The sequence below is a fragment of the Mus musculus genome, chromosome 13 (genome assembly GCF_000001635.26).
Source record: "Mus musculus strain C57BL/6J chromosome 13, GRCm38.p6 C57BL/6J".
Classification (NCBI taxonomy): Eukaryota; Metazoa; Chordata; class Mammalia; order Rodentia; family Muridae; genus Mus; species Mus musculus.
Window position 1 is genome coordinate 70,277,702 of NC_000079.6, and position 20,765 is coordinate 70,298,466.

The 20,765-nt window shown below is 41.4% G+C and overlaps 1 long non-coding RNA gene across 1 annotated transcript; it reads left to right on the forward strand.

Moving 5' to 3' along the window:
* The first annotated feature begins 1,003 nt into the window (after positions 1-1,003).
* Gm36216 lies at positions 1,004-12,381 on the forward strand. Its single transcript, XR_382630.1, has 3 exons — positions 1,004-1,065; positions 5,586-5,702; positions 12,313-12,381. It is a non-coding gene; the product is annotated as a predicted gene, 36216 (long non-coding RNA).
* The last annotated feature ends 8,384 nt before the right edge of the window (positions 12,382-20,765 follow it).

Consider the following 20,765-nt stretch of genomic DNA (forward strand, 5'->3'; position numbering starts at 1 on the left):
TTAAGATTCACAACTGAGAACTATTTCTTGTCATTTGCTAACTCTGGTGTCCTAGCAAAACAGCTCTTCAGCCAAGAAAAAAACCATTTTATTTCTTATAGTCATCTATCCTCTCTGCGGTCACACTCCGTGGCATGTGTTGTGTGGGAGTTTCTCCTCAGTCAACAGCGAGCCGCCATATTCTTGGCGGTCGGACCCCCTGGCATGTGCTGTGTGGGAGTACCTCCTCAGTCAACAGCAAGAAGCTCAGAACCTTTTATTTCTTGCTGGAAACCTTAGTTGCAAACTGTTAGCTGTGCAGTTTCTATCAAGACTTCATTAGGGCAATTATTATAACGAGTGATTTAGAAGAAACACTAACGATACATTTCCTCCAGGTGATTTGAGTTCCTCCCCCTGATTAAAAGCACTACTAGACAGTTACCCTAGAATTCTCTTCCTTCGGCTCTCAATATAATTTACTTTCTTGCTACCGCTCCCTGGAGACTTGTGTAGGCTGGCATCTTCTTTTTCCCCAGACCTGAAATTCCACTTGCTCTATCTATTGACGTGCTTGCAATAATGCACAAGGGAGACAGAGGATTAATAAAGAGAGTAGCTCTGGCAAGCCATCTGTTTCCTGCTAGATTTCTGACTAATAAACTCACCAACCAGCAGACATGTGTGGAATGCTACTTATTTTATCAGGGAACTGACATGGAGGACACCATTCATTCTGTTCTTCCTGTCCTATTCAGAAAATATTTCTCCCTGCTAATGGAATAGAAATATCTGTCTGGTTTCACTTCTCGGACACTTTGAGTTCTGATATGTCTTTTTTCGTAGCTTAAGAGGCTAATGCTGTGCCTCCTAGCAGTCAGCAGTGACTGTAGTTCTTTGTCTAGAGGGAGAATGCTGGGAAATTTTCCCCTCCCACATTATATGTCCGTTGATATTGCTATTTTTCCCTTACACAGCAATTCCTAGAAAAGACTGTTGACAGACTTCCCAGTGTTCTGGCTCTTGCAACAGGATGGAAGTATGCAGCCAACAGAAGGGAATAGCTGAGACTATCCTTAGAGTTAGGTAAGAACAAAAGAGTAAAGCTAATAACTGCCCATGCCTTTCTGTGAGGAGAGTTACTGAAAGGCTAGCTACACAAGGAACCCTGAAGCCACGAACACCAGATGGCCATTCACCTGACTGCTAATAAGATGAGAAGAGACCCTCCTTAGGTTGAAATACTAGGTGATAAAATGTGAATTTCTTGAGTGTGTGTGTGTGTGTGTGTGTGTGTGTATGTATGAATGTATGTATTGTGTGTGAGCTGTGTGTTATGTGTGTATTATCTGTTGTATATTGTGTGTGCTGTGTGTATAAATGTTTATGTGTAAATGTGTGTACGGTGTGTATATGGGTGCTGTTTATGTGTATGTACATGCGCTGTGTGTACAAAAGGTGTGTATTTATGTGTACATGTGTATCATGTGTATATGTGTACACACCTATGTGTGTACATGTATCATGTGTATATGTACTGTATATGTATGTATCTGTGTTTACCTGTATACAAGTGTGTAGATCATCTTATTTTTACTTCCAGTATCAACTGTCTCTGCCTTTTCATGGGGGGGGGGGGCGGGCATCAGGACAGTTTCTGTGTTAATAAAATCCAAATTTGCTAAGTCTTTCCTTTACTTAAACAGAACCACTCGTGGGATGGCTTCATTTGGTCCCCATTGTCTTGTTTTCTACCAGGTTGATGCAGTTTTCTTATATATTATAAGATGCCTTTTCCATCCAGGACAAACAAAATCATGTTTGCCGCATGCACTCCTGCATATATTCTACAGCACTGATGAGATTGTTGCCTGGTAGGTGGTGAGGACAGATAAAGAGCTCCTGGATTCTCCTCACTGTCTGGGAGAGCCAGGGCAGCACACAGCCTCTTCTGCATTTTCTCAAGGGTTCATCCAATCCACAGCAACTCACGGTGTCCTAGTCTGCCTCTTGCTCTGGCTGGGCTACGGAGGTGATGGCTTTACTTTCAGATCCCTCATGTTTATCCCTTGTCTGAATGGGACCAAGTAAACAGCATCCATCTCTGTGGCTCTGGACTCCGTGGAGATATTCCCAGGAAAACTTCTTTGTTCTTAGCAGGGAGTTGCTGCTTATTGCTGTATGGAGCGCTGGGCTTTAGTGTCAGTCCTGTTAGATGCTTCCTTCACCTTAGATGACATCTCACTTACACTCCCTGCACCAAGGGCCATTTCTTTACCTCCTCCTCTATGGACTGCTTGGAAGGTTGTGTGGATGATAATGTGCTACAGGAATTTAAGGATTTTGGGAGGCACAATGACCACTAAGTAATTGGTTTTGTATGTTAGATGCTTTAAGACTTGGGATTTTACAATCATATAGAATCGTTTCTGGTCTTATTTGAGATTTTCATTAATTCCCTGTGACATTACTGAATGGAGAGAGAGGGGGGGGGGTTAGTCCCAAGAGCAGTTCACTGGCCTTTGGCCTCTGCCTGCATCTCTAGGAATACCATCTCTACAGGGAGCTATCAGTCTGTAGAGCTGACCCTCAACACAGAGCTGTCCGTCAGAACGTTAAAGACTGTAAGGAAGCACTGTAAGGCTGAAGGGAAATCACTCTGTAGTTTGCTGCAGCCCACGAAGCCTCACTCTGAAGAAACTCACTTATAGTTTAGATGTTTTTCAACTTGTGACCTGAAAGCTGGATTAGCTTCTTCATGGGTATAAAATTTATTTATGTTTATTTTTTTGTATAAAATATTATTTGACCTGGAAAGAAGCAACTATAAAAAGAGAGTGTGATCATTCCCCATGCTAACATTTAAATTTTGATTTTAGAATTAATAGGGCTACAGGAGGATATGAGTCAGTTTCAAAGGGGTATTTTTTTCCCTCTCATTTGCTACTGTTTTATAATGTACATTCTGCAAGTAGACACGGCTTGATTTTTTTTTATTCCCATTGTGTTAAAATATGGGCATCCCTGCAATATGAGAGGAATGAGCTATGTGTTTTTGTATATCTATGTTTATGTTGATTTGGGATAGATATAGCAAATAAATTAATCTTCCATGTTGATTAACCCATTACTGTACCTGCTTTCTCCACTTAGAGCAGCTATCACCAGTTGCACACTGTTATGACCCACCCAAGAAAGCCATCTGTGTTAGTTAGGGTTTTACTGCTGTGAACAGACACCATGACCAAGGCAAGTTTTATAAAGGACAACATTTAATTGGGACTGGCTTACAGGTTCAGAGGTTCAGTCCATCATCATCAAGGCAGGAACATGGCAGCATGTAGGCAGGCATGGTTCAGGAGAAGCTGAGAGTTCTACTTCTTCATCTTAAGACTGCTAAGAGAATACTGATTTCCAGGAAGTTAGGATGAGGGTCTTAAAGCCCATGCCCACAGTGGCACACCTCCTCCAACAAGGCCACACCTACCCCAACAGGACCACACCTACTCCAGCAGGGCCACACCTACTCCAATAAGGCCACACCTCCAAATGGTGCCACTCCCTGGGCTGAGCAAATACAAACCATCAGACCATCTCAATGCAAACACTCTCTGCTCCATTGTGTCTTCGGAGGCACGTGGGGGCATGTAAGACTTGCAAAATGGTTTTTCAACTTAAGAAAAGAGGGTGAGTTAGCCTAGGTGTTTATCCTCCACAGCAGAGGAAGCAACTCTGAGCTATCGTTTGCTCTCAAATGTGTATTGGCTTCTCCAAAGAAACAAAATGTGTTGGGAGGGAGGGAGAAACAGAGAGGGAGACAGAGAGAGGAAGAGAGGAAAGGAGAGGGAGGGAGAATGTGAATTGGCTGACATGATTAAGCAGGCACAGAAATTCCGGCATCTGCCCTGAGCTGAAAGACCACAGCTCCTCCATCTGGAACCCAGCCAGTGCTGACTGCCTAAGACCAAGGTTCAGGAGGAAATGGACATTTGCTCTCATGGACAGAGCCACTTTCCTGTTTTTCTGCCCTATTTGGGCCCTAAACTGGGTGACGCCCAGCTATACTGTGAGTGCATCTTCCTTCGCTGATTCAGATGCTGACCTTCCAGAACCGGCTACACACACATTAGAGTTCTTAAAAAGATCTCTAGCAACTGGAGGTGACATCAAAATCAACCATTGCAAATCCATCAAAAACTGCATTCCTACTCATCCATATAGAATAGTATACAATTGGTCTTAATGTCTCTGGCGCTATAATCAGAGTGGGTAAAAGAAAAAACACATTTGTTCAAATGAATTATTTTATGTAAACAGATGTGCTTACACACATAGATGAGTTGGTAGATCATCTATATAGAAAGACATGGAGATGGAAAGAAGAACAGACAAATGTGCAGTCGCGGACGTGAGCCGTGGCAGTGTCAGTGGTCACTGCTGGAGAATGCTCTATACTGCGAGGAAAAGTCCGTACCCCCAAGCAGGCAACAAACTGCCAATCTCTGTGATGATATAAAGTCGTAAAGTGTCACAAAGCACAGAACGTTTACACATTGGTTCACTTGTACGTTTTGCTGAGGCAGCCATGTTTTGACGAGCTGTTGGACCTGCCAGTGCAGAAATGAATGTGCCAAGCTAATCTTGCAGTAGATAGAGTAGAGTGTAGCTGTTGCAGACAAGGGTGAATTGTGCAGAATAACAGACAAGTGGAGAAGTGTCTCCAAGAGGAGTGATATTTGAGGGTCCTAAAAGGGGGACAGAAAGCAGACAACTCGGGACAGGACAGTGGCTAGCCATGGCCACACACCTGGTGGATCGTCTCTCAGATCTATCTTCTGCAGCCTTCCTGAACATTCCCGCGCCTTACATCTTCAGAGAAATATGTATTTTAAGGGAATCCTAATATCCACTAAGGGGAGGTTCTGGTTTGGGATGAGCTGTGGGCAGTAGAGGCTACTGTTTGTGTGTTTAAGAGCTTTAGCTCAGTGTCAAGGCTGGCAACCACAGACCATAATGCTCTCAAGATTAATGTATCCTTCAGTGTCAGATAAATGCAATAAAAACGGGAGCTTTCAGCAAGGTTTATGTGTGCTTTCAAAGAATTTTAATTGTGTTTTTTTGAAAATAATCACTTTAGGTTTTAGAGACTATGAAATCAAACATCACAGGGGGATGTTAGTTCTCTGGCATTTTTACTGGCTGGGAAGGGGTGAGCCAGGTCAAATGCTGTTTGATGTTGCCAGAGTCCTGCCTGTATCCGTGTGCCTGCATACATATGGCTCACAGATGAGCAGCCCGTTTGCAAATGAGCTTTACAGTTATAGTCAAACGTCCAGGATCCAAAAAATCTATGGCTGTTATTTTTACAATGGATTCCATTTTCATTACTGAGATGTTTATATGCTGTGCACACAGCTGTAAAGTGGTCTAAAGGCCTTTCTTCAGTGGGTAGAACAGTATTTCTTTCTGTTTCTTTTTTTTTCTTTTCTTTTCTTTTTGTTTCCACTAATAGCAAGAAGGTATCAGTGGAATGACATCTGTTTTCAGGCCCGCCTGTGGTAACAAAGAAAGAAACAAAAGATCTGTTTTTTTTTTCTTTTTCACAGGAAGCATGATAAAAGTGTGGCCACTGCTTTTGAAATTGGCCCATTTCTCTTCCATTCAGCCGGGCTCATTTCAGCCTATGCCTGATCACCCTAACATCAAAGATGAAAAGATATGAGGTAACGTCGAGAGTGATTTTGAGTGTGCAGTAAACCTTTGCTTGTGGTGTCAGTAATGAGGTACTTACAGTAATTGCCAGGGGCCTAGCTTAAGGATTCAGGGTGCTATAAGGCAGAGCCCAGCTGCATCATGGGAGATGAGTCCTTGCCTTAACCGTGCATCCTGCTGAGTAGGAACAATTGGTTTTTAAATTAGTATCTGTTTTGTCTATTTGTTTAATATGTTAATAGTTATTCATGTTATGTTAATAATCTATAAGAGGCAAACTTGTCCTTTCTCTACATTTATTGTCTACATTTTAAATGAGACAAACTGTTTTATTAAGAAGAATATTTTTATTTTGGTGAAAGACAAATAACATAAAGTCCCGCCCCCCCCCCCGCCCCCATACAACACACACACACACACATACATATAAAGTTAAAAGTATAAAAGGACAGGTCATGAATTCTACAGGGAGTAGGGGTAAGGGGACACAGGAAGAAATAGGGAGAGAAGAATTAGTGGAAATTAAATGAACGTAATACTCATGCATGAACTTCTCAAAAAATTTAAAAAATACTAATTGAAAAATTATGAAAAGAAAAATAACATTTTTATTACTGCTTTTGAGTGTTCAGGTTACTGGACTTAGCACCTATGTGAAACCAACTCCATCGAGCCCAAGAGCTCTTACATCACTCTAAACATCAGTCCAGCATCCCTACATCCCCACCCAGGCTGCCGCAACAACAAAGTTTGCTTGCATCTAAGATCTGCTTGCAATGGGCATTTGCTAAGAATGGAACTGGTGTTGCTTTTGCAACTTTCTATGTCTCAATTACATAGCAAATCTTTGTTCCTGGGAAACCATTGAAGAGAAGTGAAAATAAATGTCCACACAGAACCTCATGGGTCTGTATTCATCAGTGCTGTTCAAAACAGTCACAATGGTAAAAACTAAAATTCTGGTGATGGATGAATAAGAAGAATATGCATAGTAAGCCTAGGCTGGAGAGAGTGAGGAGCTGGCTCAGCAGGTGAGGATGCCTGCTCCTAAGCCTGACAACTTGAGTTCCCTGTCCTGAAAACCCACATGGTAAAAGGAGAGAACTAACCCTCTTGTCTTCTGACTGCCACATGACCACTCATGCCCATACATAAACAGATAAATGTAAATAAATAAAATGGAGTCAGATATAATAATTCACACATATGATCCCAGAACTTGGGAGTCTGAGAAAGGATGATTTTGAATTCTAGACTAGCCTGGGACTGTATATGGAGACCTTGCCAACAAACAAAGTATCAAATCAGAAAACAAAACCAAACAAACTAAACAACTGTGGACTCTCCAGCCATAGGGTAAGGTACATATAGTTGCTATGACACATATGAACTATTAAGTATTATTTGAAGCAAAAGTTTATTATTTGATTCAAATAATAAACTTCTCACATGATTGCCTTCCTCCTTCACTTAAGTCATCTATGAGGCAACACCTGGCTGGTTTAATGATTCTGAGGCTGCTTCCTGTGAGCCATTGCTCCTCTCCATCACATAAGCCTCTTCAGGTGGGATTGTGCTGGGACCCCATTTCCTTACCATGCTAAACTCCCTGGGGGGAGGGGGGGCCGAGAAATTAGGGAACACAATTTACACCACTGTGGTAGGGGACTCAGCAGACACCTAAGTTCTCTGAGGCCAGTTCCATTTACAAAATGATGTCATAAAACCAGGAGATTAAAAGTCCCTGACAACTTTGTAATTCTGGGGCAAAGGGATAAAAGAAGGAACAGCTCGCACAGAACCAACAAGGGTTTCTGCAGATGGTTTCTGGACTGAGACAAGTGTTCTTTTGAGGAACTGGCAGCACCTTGCCAAGCATAGGGTCTCAAGAGGACCACTGAGACTGCTTTATTGGCTGGTTTAGAAACGGGGTGCTACGGGTGAGCCTCAGAAGCAGATATAAACATCAAGGGGTGTGGAAGGCTCTATAACAGCAAATGTAAACACCCCAAAATCTCAGGAGGACTCTAACCAGCAAGTAATAACAAAAGGTGCCTGGTCTAGCAGCTCTGGCACTGGGCACAGAAGCAGGTGAGGCCCAGGAGAGCTCCGGAGGTTTGGCCTGTAAATCAGGAAGGCTGCCACACGGAGTGTCCTGATGCTGTCAAGGAATAAGGAGGCAGGTAGCAGAAGGACTATTTCCGGGCTCTGGAGGCTGTTTACTTTGACTATAGACTAGTCTGTTGTGAACCAGAGGATCACAACACTTCAAGGATCAGTCAGATACACTGCTCCCACGGAGTTCACCACTGTGGTGATGTGGGCAGGGGACATGGTGCATGGCTGGTGGTTTAACGTGCTCCAACCCTCGCAGTGCATCCCATAATGACTATGGTGGGCAGGCACGTGTGTTGTATCAAGAGCAAAGCAAACGAGGAGCTCTTTGAGAAAATAAAGACTTGAGAAGGGACATGGAAGAAAACACAGTGGGCAGATACAACTGACTCAATTAAAAAAAATCACATGCTGGGAGATACAAGAGGAGGTGTTCTTCATGATAGACAAGGCTCCAAGGGCTTCTCAAAGGTGAGCGAGGAGGTGCTGAATAAGCTGCGCATGCAATGAGCTGGATCAGCTGACCTGGAGGAAGAGGGATTCTGTGATCTCAGCAAGTTGCTGGGATTCCCCAGAGGGAAAAATTGTTCTCCACAGGGAACATTTTTCTACAGCCTTACAAAAGAAGAAGAAGAAGAAGAAGAAGAAGAAGAAGAAGAAGAAGAAGAAGAAGAAGAAGAAGAAGAAGAAGAAGAAGAAGAAGAAGAAGAAGAAGAAGAAGAAGAAGAAGAGGAAGAAGAAGAAGAAGAAGAAGAAGAAGAAGAAGAAGAAGAAGAAGAAGAAGAAGAAGAAGAAGAAGAAGAAGAAGAAGAAGAAGAAGAAGAAGAAGAAGAAGAAGAAAAGTTAGGATTATCCATAGCATGTGGAATGAGGAAGAAAGGGAACTCAGAGGATAAAACTTTAAGCCAATAGGATTACCACTTCACGGATTACCACCACTATGCTTTGCCTTTTGGCCTCTCTTGGGCACCGGAGCCCAGCAAGAAACAGATGCTGTATCACCACTCTTTTGATTTGATTTATTTTGCTTTGGTTTTGCCCAACTAGTAAAGTAAATATTGTAAAATTGCGGGGAAAAAAAATCCTGCAAAGGTAGCAATATTCTTCAGCCTACAGAAAAGACGTTAAGTCCAGGAGAAGCAACATTAAAAACCTTCATGCCAAGGACTCAGATGGCAGTCACCCAATCTATGTGCCCTACCCATGAGTACTCAGAGGCCTCCTGTGCCCATCAGTCCCACTGCGATGCCTTTTTCAATTCACAGGGGGCATCAATGACAGACTGAGCCCAATTCACCTCGATGAATCAGCAGGTTTATTGAGTTGCTTACTGAAGTGCAGATGGGGACTTATTTACAGGATCTGGGTGACTCAGAGGCAGCTGCTGAACTGCAAAGCCCACCCCAGCGGTGGTGAAGACTCGTGGACACTGCTTCCATAGAGCGCCCTGCACACTCAGGCAGCTCAGTAGACTAGAGGGTATCTTCTCCCCAGACAGCTTGACTCCTTGAGTCATTGTGACAGCCAGCTCTCAAGTCAACTTCGCAGTGTAGAATCACATGGAAAGAGAGTATCAGTAGGGAGTTTTCTTCATCATGTTGGCCTTAAATGATGTGAGAGGACCCACCCTGAATACGGGAAGTGGCTTTCAGTAGTGGTCCATATAAAAGGATATGTGCAGAGGAATGCTCTTGGCTTTTCTGCTCTCCTTCCTAGCCTGCAATGGAGCTGCCAAGTTCAGGTATGCTGTTGCTGCTTTCTGGGGCATGGTTCCTTGGGTATATAATGTTATTTTTCATGGTCAAAAGGATAGATAGGTAGAAAGATAGATGATAGATAGATGATACACACATAAATGATAGATGATTCATATAGGTAGATGATAGATAGATAGATGATAGGTCAATTGAACAATTTATGTATTATCTGAATACTTCCTATGTTAATTTGGGCTACAATGATTTGTACCATAATAATGAAGAACCTGGGACCTAGGCCAAGGTCACAGGTCTCTTGCTGCTCAGTCACTCATAGTGTCCTTGAAATTATGAATAAGACTCATCCAGGCAACAGCGCTGACTCTCAGGAGTTTGGCTTGACAAGCCAGTCACCACAAGTCATCAGAAAATGACAGTGAGCTAAGGGGCTTATATTAAATTCTCACAGGCCTAATATTGTAAAAGCAGGTTAATCCACTAGATAGAGACGTGGCCTGAAATAATCTTCACAAAATGAAAGAGGCTTTTCAAGAACTCTGGTCTGTCATTTCCAATAATAAATAATGCGATAAAGTCCAATTCCTCTCTGAGTATTTCATGCTAATTTCTATGAAATCCAGATCTAATAGTCTACGAACAGCAAAGTTTTAAAAATAGAATATTCTGCCAGCTTAATACTGAATACTGAGATGTATTGAGTTCCCTTTGATTAATTCCTACAATGTCAATTTAAGGTCGTTATTTCATTCATTCATTCATTCATTCACTCACTCACTCATTCATTCACCATCATTTCTGGAAGTTGTATTACATTTAGAATTAAAAAGAAAACCAAACACACAAATTTCTTGATTTGAAAGTGAGATGTTCTCTTCATGAAAAGGAAAAAAAAAAGTCACGCTGATTCATTCCTCAAACAGAATTTCTGGATTCCCACTCAGGTCCTGCAACAATGTTACCTGCTTATCACTGTGAACAGCCATGATGCACAGGATGGCGGCTGTACCCTGGTCTATGGCCAGAGGGAACCGTTTGGAAATCAGTGCATCATGGGCAGATGTGCATCACAGAATGATGTGCAACATGGGCAGATGTGCATTGGGGGCAGATGTGCATCACAGAATGATGTGCAACATGGGCAGATGTGCATTGTGGGCAGATGTGCATCACAGAATGATGTGCAACATGGGCAGATGTGCATTGTGGGCAGATCTGCATCATAGAAGGATGTGCATCATGTAAAGATGGTCTTAGCATACTGTTTTTAAACAACCAACGAGTGCTGAGCACCTTACACACATGCTTCATTTGACCTTTACAAGAACAAATGTGTAGAATCATTTTGATAAGCCTTTTTTGCAAAACTGTAATATTGCCACTGAAGGTCATTCATGCTTTAGCTCTCCCGGAAATGTGCCTGTTATGACTAGACTTGATCCCTTGGGGGATCTGAGACAGAGTCCAAGATTTCAGCTAAGTATCATCTTCTCTTACCTTTGAGCATGAGGCAGTGATCTCTGAGGGATTTCTCTACTTGCAAACTTGGTGGGAATTGATAAGAAGGTGTGTCTGTGGTTCAACTGTGATAATAGTCAGAAAACCTCACTAGGCATCTCTTGTGTGGCCAGACTTTCACAGAAGAGTTAAAGAGTACAAAGTTCAAAAGACTAATAGCTAAAAGACAGAAATAATGTATATCAACAGATAGGCAGAGAGCACCATAAGGCTGGGGAGGGTGGAGAAGCAAGGAGTCGCTAGAGTATACCATGTGGGGATGCATAAGAGAGATGCAGGCAAGCTATCACCCACAGGGAACATGGTAAAAGGTCTATTAGGGAGAAAGTAACTTGTGTAAATAGGTAAAGGATATTAAGGCTTTAGTACTTCTTCATCAAAAAATTATTATATCAAAAGATCAAAATTTCTAAATTCATTGATTTTGTTGTTGGTTTTATCATTGTGGATAGATAACAATTTTATTTATCATATTTCATATACTTATGATTATGTACATAACTATCATGTACTTATGATCATGATATATCTTAAATATCAATGTTTCAATAGTTAGGGTTGAAATTATCTTCATAAAGGAGATAGCAATTCATAAGAAAGGCTCAAAGAATTGTCTATTTGGTAGACAGGCACCATACTGAGTTGCTTTGTTGTGTTCACCGCTATGCAGAGTTGGTGAATGTGGGATATATTGTGGATGTTAATGAGAAATGAGGAATGTTCCCCAGCTCTCTGAGTCTCTATCAGCAGCTGCTGCACAGTACGCATCTCCCACTCTTAAGACATTAGAGCAACAGCTATCACTAAGCCCGTGTATTTGTTCTGTTGAGCCCACTGGAGATGGCTCTGCTGTACACTGCTGATGTATAGCCTAGATCTGCTCAACATGTTCTATCCTAAGCAAAGATTGAGAGCCTAAAGTCACCATAGATATACTTTCCATAGTGGTAATGTAGATTTGAGGCATCAGAAGGGTGGGACTTATTACGCTCTCACCTCTGCTGCTAAAATGCCATCAATCAAGTGCTAAGTCAATATCCAGGAAATGAAGTGTGTACCATGAGGCCATGGTGAACATGGTGCTTAAGGATAAATGTTCAGGTGTCATCTGGCAACTAGCACAGCCTTGGAATTACAAATCTGGCTATAAGGTCTTCTCTAATGATAGTGTAGTTAGCTTTATGGTTAACTGTATTTACTATTTTTGTTTCCTTGTGAGTTCTAAGAGTTTATTAATATTCAGATACTCTCTTTTATTATTTAACGCAAGCAGCCATGTGCAGCAAACACTCAAGTCAACTTTCTCAAAGACCTGAGAACTCTACGATCATATCACCAAGGTAACTTTATTATATTTATCAGTTAATGTAGTCAGTACACAATGAGAACTGTCAAATTCCCTGCCACTGTTTTTTTAATTATTATTCTTTTAGAATTAATAGTGTTTTCTGTTCGTAAGAACACAAAATTTCTCAATGCCCTGGTGTTCCTGAGAAGCAAGGTTGTTTGTTAGAGTAAAGCTAAGGTTCTGTGGATTTTGGAGGAGGTCTCTTTTGGCATTTCCGTGTGGGAACAAGGCTTTGGTTCTGTAATGGTAGGTTATCATAATAATAAAATGTGCATATGCGTGTACACAGTGGAATTCTATTCAAGTTGAAAACAGGGAAATCATGAAGTATTCAGGTAAATGCATGGAACAGAGGAGTATTATACTGAATGGGGTAACCAGACCCAGAAACACAAATTATCTCATATTTGTGCATCCTAGCTCTGAGTCTTTTTATGTGCCATATAACCTGGAGTAACTGCAGAAGCCAGGAAATTAAAAGAGGACCATGTGTCATGGGGGAGATGAACTCTGGAGAGGGAGACAGTTGGACACAGGCCTGGAGGCAAAGCGATGTAGACAACTCAGGAGAGCGGATATAAACAACCCCAGTAATGTTGAAGAAAGCCACAAGGAAACTATTCTATACACTTACTTAACTTATACATTATATATGTGTACATACATCTATATTTAAATTGAATTATACTACATGGGATGATATTCTTTTCCCCAAAGATCCATAGGCTAACAGAAAGCCCCATGCCAAGCTTGGGAAATCACCCTTGTAGTTCTCGGTCAAGGGACTCTAGGAGATCCTCAAAATAATATGAGCTACTGATTGACCTTGCGCTTAGCTGCCTATTCGACATTTTTGCTGAAGACACCACACGCTTCAGACACAGGACTTGAAGGAATCAAGCTGGGACCAACCTGGAGACTTCCTCTCTGAGAACTGCCTCTTGTAATATCAGAAGGTGCTATGCAAGCTGCCAAGGGAGAGAGACACATCATTAAATACTGTAAAGCCTAAGAGATAACAGCTAGGACCAGTCCAACAAAATAACCCCAATGGTGCAATAGTGGCTCTTATATCTCGGTGGTAATCAACAGCTGTTTAATTGGACTTACGACAATGAAAAAGGACCCATGTCTGGTACTATAAACCTCTCCAGCTACCTGCAGTTAGAGAAGCCATAGACCTGCAAAGACAACCCACTATTGCTACTTTCCTATATCAATATAGCTTCTCACTGTATTTCTAACTGTAAATATTCTCTATGTTTACCATTACATCCAAGAGTAATGTGGCGCTCACTCTCATCAACATAGTTGTTGGTTTTAGCAATATCTTCTGTTTATTGTTTGACACTTCATGCATATGTACACGGTATCTTGATCATTGACCCCAGCTTCTTCCTCTCTCTTTCCCTGTATACACACACTCCAACATGTTCCCCTGCCACCTTCACATCCTTCTCCCTTTATTTGGAGCTGTGTCTTGTTGGTTTGAGCTCATGCAGGTGACCCTAGATACAGTGAGATAATTAATGCAGTATTCGTGTCTTGTGCAAACAAGGTTTCTCAGCCCTCCTCAGCATCTCCCTGTTCTCTTATCTTTTCTGTTCTTTTCCACAATGCTCTCTGAGCCTTGTGTGTGTGTGTGGCAGAAGCTGCTATATGTGTCTCACTTGAGGCTGCTCACTGAACAATCACTTCTTCTAAACACTTGTACCAGTTAGGTGTTTTGACACTGTTTGGGGCCCACTACAGAGAGGTGTTTCTCTGGCCAAGGTTGACAGCAACACAGGTCTCTGAGTTTAAAGCCAGAAGTTTAGAAGAGATTTTGATACCCTGTCCACTTAGCAAAACAACAGTAGTACACTTGCACTGAGGGCCTACAATCTCTGGAGCTGTCAACTGTCAACAATGTTTACAATATCAGGCATGAAATTTCTTCTGTAAAACAGACCTCAAATCCATCCAAAAGTAGTTGGTTACCTCCACAAGTTTTATACAGTTATTGTACCAGTGGGAGCATCTTGCCTGACAGGTTGCTATTGTAGCATGCAGGTCTTAGTGGTGAAAAATACTAATCTTTACTTTTCTGTCCCAGCAGCCTTCATAGTACCTCTAAGCATTATGAAAGATAGTCATCAGGAGCAAAGATTTTAGGTCAGCTCTGGCTTGATTTTGGAATGTTCTGGAACTAGGGTGCACCGTATTTTTAACAGGGAAATTTCCTTAACAATAGGGTCTTACCATCTAGCTATAGCAGGAAACAATGAGTGATGGCAACAGATTGTGTTGTTTTGGTATCTAACCAATAACTCACAGGGAGCTACACCATCTGTGGAGGTGAGATAGACGGGAAAATTTCTACAAGTTCTCGACAAAGAGTAAATGATCATGAAAAACAAAAGGTTTTGTAAAAATTGTCTGCAAAGTTATTTAACCACCAGCAAGCATTTCCTGGAAAAAGTTTTGAGATGAAGCCAACTGTATATATTTATTATCTCTTAGTGCCACTGCTTAAATTCTGGACAGCTTCTTGGTTTATAATCTATATTAAGGTTTTCCATGTTTTTCCTCATTCCTTTTGAACGATGCTCCCTTTCAATCTGCTACTGCTGTTGTGTGCTCAGTCTGGAGTTAAAGAAAGATTAAGAGAAATTGGGGGGGGGGGGTCCTCCCATGTTTGTGCAGATCAGGATTAGAATCCAAATTAAATCCCTTCGCTTATCCGGCTTCATCCTGTGTCATTTTATTGACAATATCATGTTAGACAGATCAAGTTATCTGCTTCTAGGATGATCCCTGAGGCTTCTCCTTTGTTCTCTGCATACAGCACAACAATGCTGCTGGATCAGAGCTTACCTCCCGTTGTGCAGGAGAGCATGGTGTCCAGTGCAGCCTCATCAGTGTACAGTGGATCTCTTGCAACTGCTTCAGAAGACTCTGTGTGGCCAAGGCTGTTAGGCAACAACAGTGTTTGCAAACTCCAGGTGAGAGCAAGGCTGGAGCTCTGGCAAGATGGTCCTGCCCTGTGGCTCTGATGGGGGGATAGGGGTGTCTCTTCACGTGAAAGGTGTACACTGTGGGATAGTGAGGAAGTTTAAGCCACATCAACAGGATGAGACCACTAAAGCAGGGGAGACATTGCCATGCCTCCCTTGATTTTAATCTCATCCACCCAGCAGCCTGGTTGCCAACAAAGGTCACATCTATGCACTAATCCAAATTGCAAAGTGCAACAGTGTAGCATGCCACACTACATACACAGACACACATGCCCACATACATGCACACACACATATGCACACATACATATACACACCACACACATATATGTCACATATACATACACATAGGCCATATACACACCACATACACAAACCACACACATATATGTCAAATACACACAAATATAGACCACATAGACAAATAATATATCACACACACACACACACACACACACACACACACACACACACACACACACACACACACACCATTACCACCACCATGAGCAGCAATAGCAGTAGCAATAGAATCAAATTGCAATCACTATTAGATTTGATAACTGAGATTTTTAAAACATGTTTGTTTGTATGCTGCATGTGGACATGTGCATGCATATTCACATGTATGTGTGTATATACATATGTGGGTACATGTGCATGCCTGTATACATAACGTGAAGGCCTGAGGTTGGTGTCTGGCATCCTTCTTGACTCTTCTCTACCTTATATACTGTGGCAGGGTCTCCTGATAAATTCAGAGCTCACTGTTTTAGTTTACCTGGATTCCTAGGGTGTGATGACTCCCTGTCTCTGCCTCCTGCCCAGGGGCATTGCAGATCAGAGCATATATTCATATACCTGAATTAACAGGAAACACAAATTTTAGGTTTCTTTTCTTATTCCTAATGCATATGGTAATTGTAAGAGTTTTGTTCTGTTCTATTTTTTAATTTTCTATTTAGGTGCTATTTGGTTGGTTGGTTGGTTGGTTGGTTGATTGGTTGGTTGGCATATTTCTGGGCTTGAAGCTAGGTGTCACATTATGCACAAGAACTCTACCAACAATCTGCAGCTTCTCATTTTATAGTTAGACTTATTGGCACTGAACAAACCTGGATAAAAGTTTGACATATTTCACTCTTTTTCACTATCTCTTGATGAGCAAGTAAAATAAAAAATGCCTCAACGTGCTCTGTCTAATCCTCCTGGCAGTCCTGTGCCATGATTGCCAGTAAGCATTCCACACAGCTCATGGGATATGTTTTTTATAAGCATTTCAAAAGTTCATGAGATATGTTCCTCACAAGGAATCAATTATTAAAATTGCAGCTATAAAGGGCATCGATTATTATAATAATTATTATCTGATATGTTTTAACAAAATATTCAAATATAATTTGAAATATGGTTCATCTATTAAAGGGGTTTAAGAAATTCAGGCCTATAAATTAGCTGGGATTTTAATAGAAATAATTACATCTTGCATAAACTATATCTCATCATTGCTGTGATGAACAACATGACCAAAAGCAATCTGAGGAGGATAACAGCTCATCATCAAAAAGCAGCGAGGGCAGGAACTCAAGCAGGTCAGGATCCTGGAGGCAGGAGTTAATGCAGAGGCCACAGAGGCATGCTGCTGCTTACTGCTTGTTCATCTTTGCTTCTTCAGTCTGCTTCTTGAGAACCCAGGACCACAGGTCCGGAGACAGCATGGCCCACAATGGGCTTGGCTTTCCCACATCAATCACTGAAGACAAGACCCTAAAGACTTGTCTATAGCCTAATCTTATGAAGGCATTTTCTTAATTGAGGTTTCTCCTTCTTAGATAACGCATGTCACGTTGACATAAAACTAGCCAGCACAAGCTAGAACATCTGAAAGAGTGTTTCATCTTCTGATAAATAAGAGAATGGATTTAAAGTTGGGCTTTTACTCCAACTGTTCAAATCAATCTAGTTTTTCTAAGGGTTGGTTGTCTTGATTCAAAATGTTTCATGGTCAGTTATCCCAGTACTCGGGAGGGAGACAGTCGCACAGGTTCAAGGCCATCTGGGGAAGCGTAGGGAGTTAATTCCAAACCAGCCAAGGGAGTTTTTAGAGATCTTTTCCCAAAATATGTAGTAGAAGGAAGATTGTGGAAACGGCTCCGTGGTAGAGCGCTTGCCCAGACTGTGTGACAATGCAGGCTCAGTCCTCAGCATTGCAGAACTTTTAAAGAAAGAAATATTTCCCGAAGCTTCTTTAGTTTCATAACAAGAGTATTTAAAACTTCTTCAAATTTTTGCTAACCTATTCTGAGAGCTCAATAATTTCTACTTATTTTTTTTCTATGCTGTTAATTTGCATCTTAAAATTTTTCCCACCTTGCAACTTATTTAGTTAACTTAAGTCATGGTTGAACAAATTTATCTTTTTATTTCAGGAAATATTCTAAAATGGTATGTTTAAAACATTAAAGTTCATCTTGTTTTTTTTTTTTTTTTTTTTTTTTCCGTTTAAGCTCCAGGTTCTAGAGGTGATTGAAATTCATCTAAATGCCAAGCCAATCAAAACAGAGACAGCAACGAATTTAAGAAATTCAGAATCTGTTCATGCTTTCCCCAGAGGTAAAAATGGTAACACTGTTTTCTGGAAACCAGTGACATCTCAGGCAAACCGGGGAGCTGATGAAGTATTTATAGATACATGTATCATTACAGGCTATTTTAAAATACTTTTCTAGCTAGACTGTAGCTAGAGTGAAAGATGCAGATTTAGAGTATATTGGAGTCCTTCCTACCCAGCCTTTCTCCAGTTCTCTGTGCACTGACTTCATGGTGGGTGAATATTCATGGAGTTTCCCAAGTTTTTGCTGTTTGTTTGTTTGTTTGTTTGTTTGTTTAAGAAGGAGACATCTGGCCTTCTTCCTAGTCCTCCAGAGACCTCAGAGAACCACGAAGCTCCAGACAACCCAGGTAGCTCTCCCACTTACCACCCTGCAGTCCAGTCTCCACGGAGTTAACCTTCACAAATGCACACTCTTTTCTCTAAGCAATACCAAAACAAGCTATTGAGTCTTTTCCTTTAAGTTACACATTTCCTCCTATCTGAAGTGTGTACTCTTAAGAGTGTGCACAAAAATGAAAATTCTTGTGAACAGTTTATCTCGGATGCTTTGCCTGTGCACATTGAAAGAGAATCTCTTTACACCATCATCTGAATATGTCTCCTCTCCCAATCAACATGTTGAAATTGTAACTTACAAGGCATTTAATTACTCTAGAGGTCTGTGAATCTATAAAACAATCTTGGAAAATCTGGATATGTTCCTGTGATGGTTTTACTAAGTCCATTCTTCACATATTGCCAATAAAACAGTCCTACCAATGATCAGAAATCAGTATAGATTGAACTTAAAGCAAAATGTTCTTATGTGCCTAAATGGGAAAAGTGCAGAGAAAGGTATTTGAGAGTGGAAGGAAGTCTGAAAATACTAGAAGACAAATTTTGATATCTATATTCTCTATCACTAGATCATGTGCTCACAGGCTGGAAGGACAGAATGGCCAACAGCTGTAAGCACAACATTTAAATACAGTTTGATATCCCCATTGTTCAAGCTTGCAAAGTAATGACCGTCAACACAGTCATCAACAAATAATATAAATGAACTTTTCATAGTTCCAAGGCTGGAAAGGCACCAGCAGATTCATTCCTGCCATGGCCGAAGGCAGAAGAGCAAACTGGGCAGAAGTTTTTGTAAAATCTGCTTGATGGAGCTTTAATCCTCTAAAGATAACAAGGATCTTTGTGCTTCACCCCTTACAGGCTCCCTTGGAATTACCTCATTGTAGCAGATGCCAGGAGACAGAAATCTCCTCAGGAAAATAAGACAAAACATCAAAGGCACACAGACATCTACGTACACACACACACACACAGACACACACACACACATACGTACACAGAGATGTACACACATATACACACATGTACACACACCACACACATACATGTACACACATGCATATAATACACAAACACGTACATACATGTACACACACCACACACATACTCACACACAGGTATATACATGTACACATCTGTAAACAAGCACAAATAGTCACACACAGATTGGTATACACACAGTACATACACACACAGACATATACACACACCATACACATACTCACACATGTACACCAAATACATGCACACACACACACACTCATATACTCACACACAGATACATACACACAGCACACATATACATATCACTACTACCACCACCACCAGGAAATACTGAGTCAAGGGCCACTTAGCAAAACAATCAGATAAGCAGAGAACTACAAAGTAAGACTCTCTTTGGAATTCATGGATAAGTGTGGGTAAGTCTGCCTAAGTTATAGACTGGACAGCTTGGTCAAGAGTGAGACTTAATTAGAAATAGATCAGAATTGACACCAAGAAGGGACAAAAGAGACAATGGAAAAGAGACACAAGAGCATGTTGTCCTTGCTGGAGTCTAGTCATGTCTATCTGCCCATGTCAGTGTTAGGCAGTGCATTTCCTGGGACAAGCCTCCTTGTCAATAAATTTGTGTAGATTTTCTGTGGGGAAAAAAGGAATCAAGAAATTCCAGAAGACAAACAACACAAATGTTTTTGAGATAGGACACACAATATATTTGTCACTTAATAACAATGAATGTCTGGCTGGTATGCAAACATATCCACATGTAAACTGTAAGGGTCCAATGAGATTTAGCTTACCCAGGACCCCCTCGAGTGAACAATGTGGAGCTGGGGATCGATGCAAAAGCAAGAGGAATTTATTGTTCCAGCATGCTGGGGTCGTTATCCTGCACCCTAAAGAGAGGGGGTGACACCGGGCCTGTTCAGCAAGTTTCTATATGGTTTCCAGGGGCTGAATAGAGCATCAGCAACTATGCACAATATAATTGGTGGAACAGTGTGCCCTTTAAACTGATTGGTCTTTTGGGAATGAGGTAGTAGGGGATTAATTAGCCTCTTCCTTCCAGCCTACTTGCTCTCTGTCCTGTCTCTTCTAGGAGTGGAGGGGTTTGATGAAATCTTCCAAGGGCTCTGAGCTAACATTCTTCAAAGCATCAAGTCTCCATGTCTCCAGACAATTGCACTGAGGAAGCGGCCATTTTTTTTCTCTCAGTGATCACACTCACAAAGATCTCAGTAGATCTCTGACATCACTATGTCAGGTGTGGAATGCAGAGTTTGCCTCAGAGGCGTGGATGAAATGGGGAGGTGCCCATGGTTATGCTTATCCTTGGTGGGACTAGGGGAAAACCTTGCACACATGTCTATCCCAGGCAGTAGAACACTTTGGATTTTGTTTTGTGGGTGTGTGATGGTTGA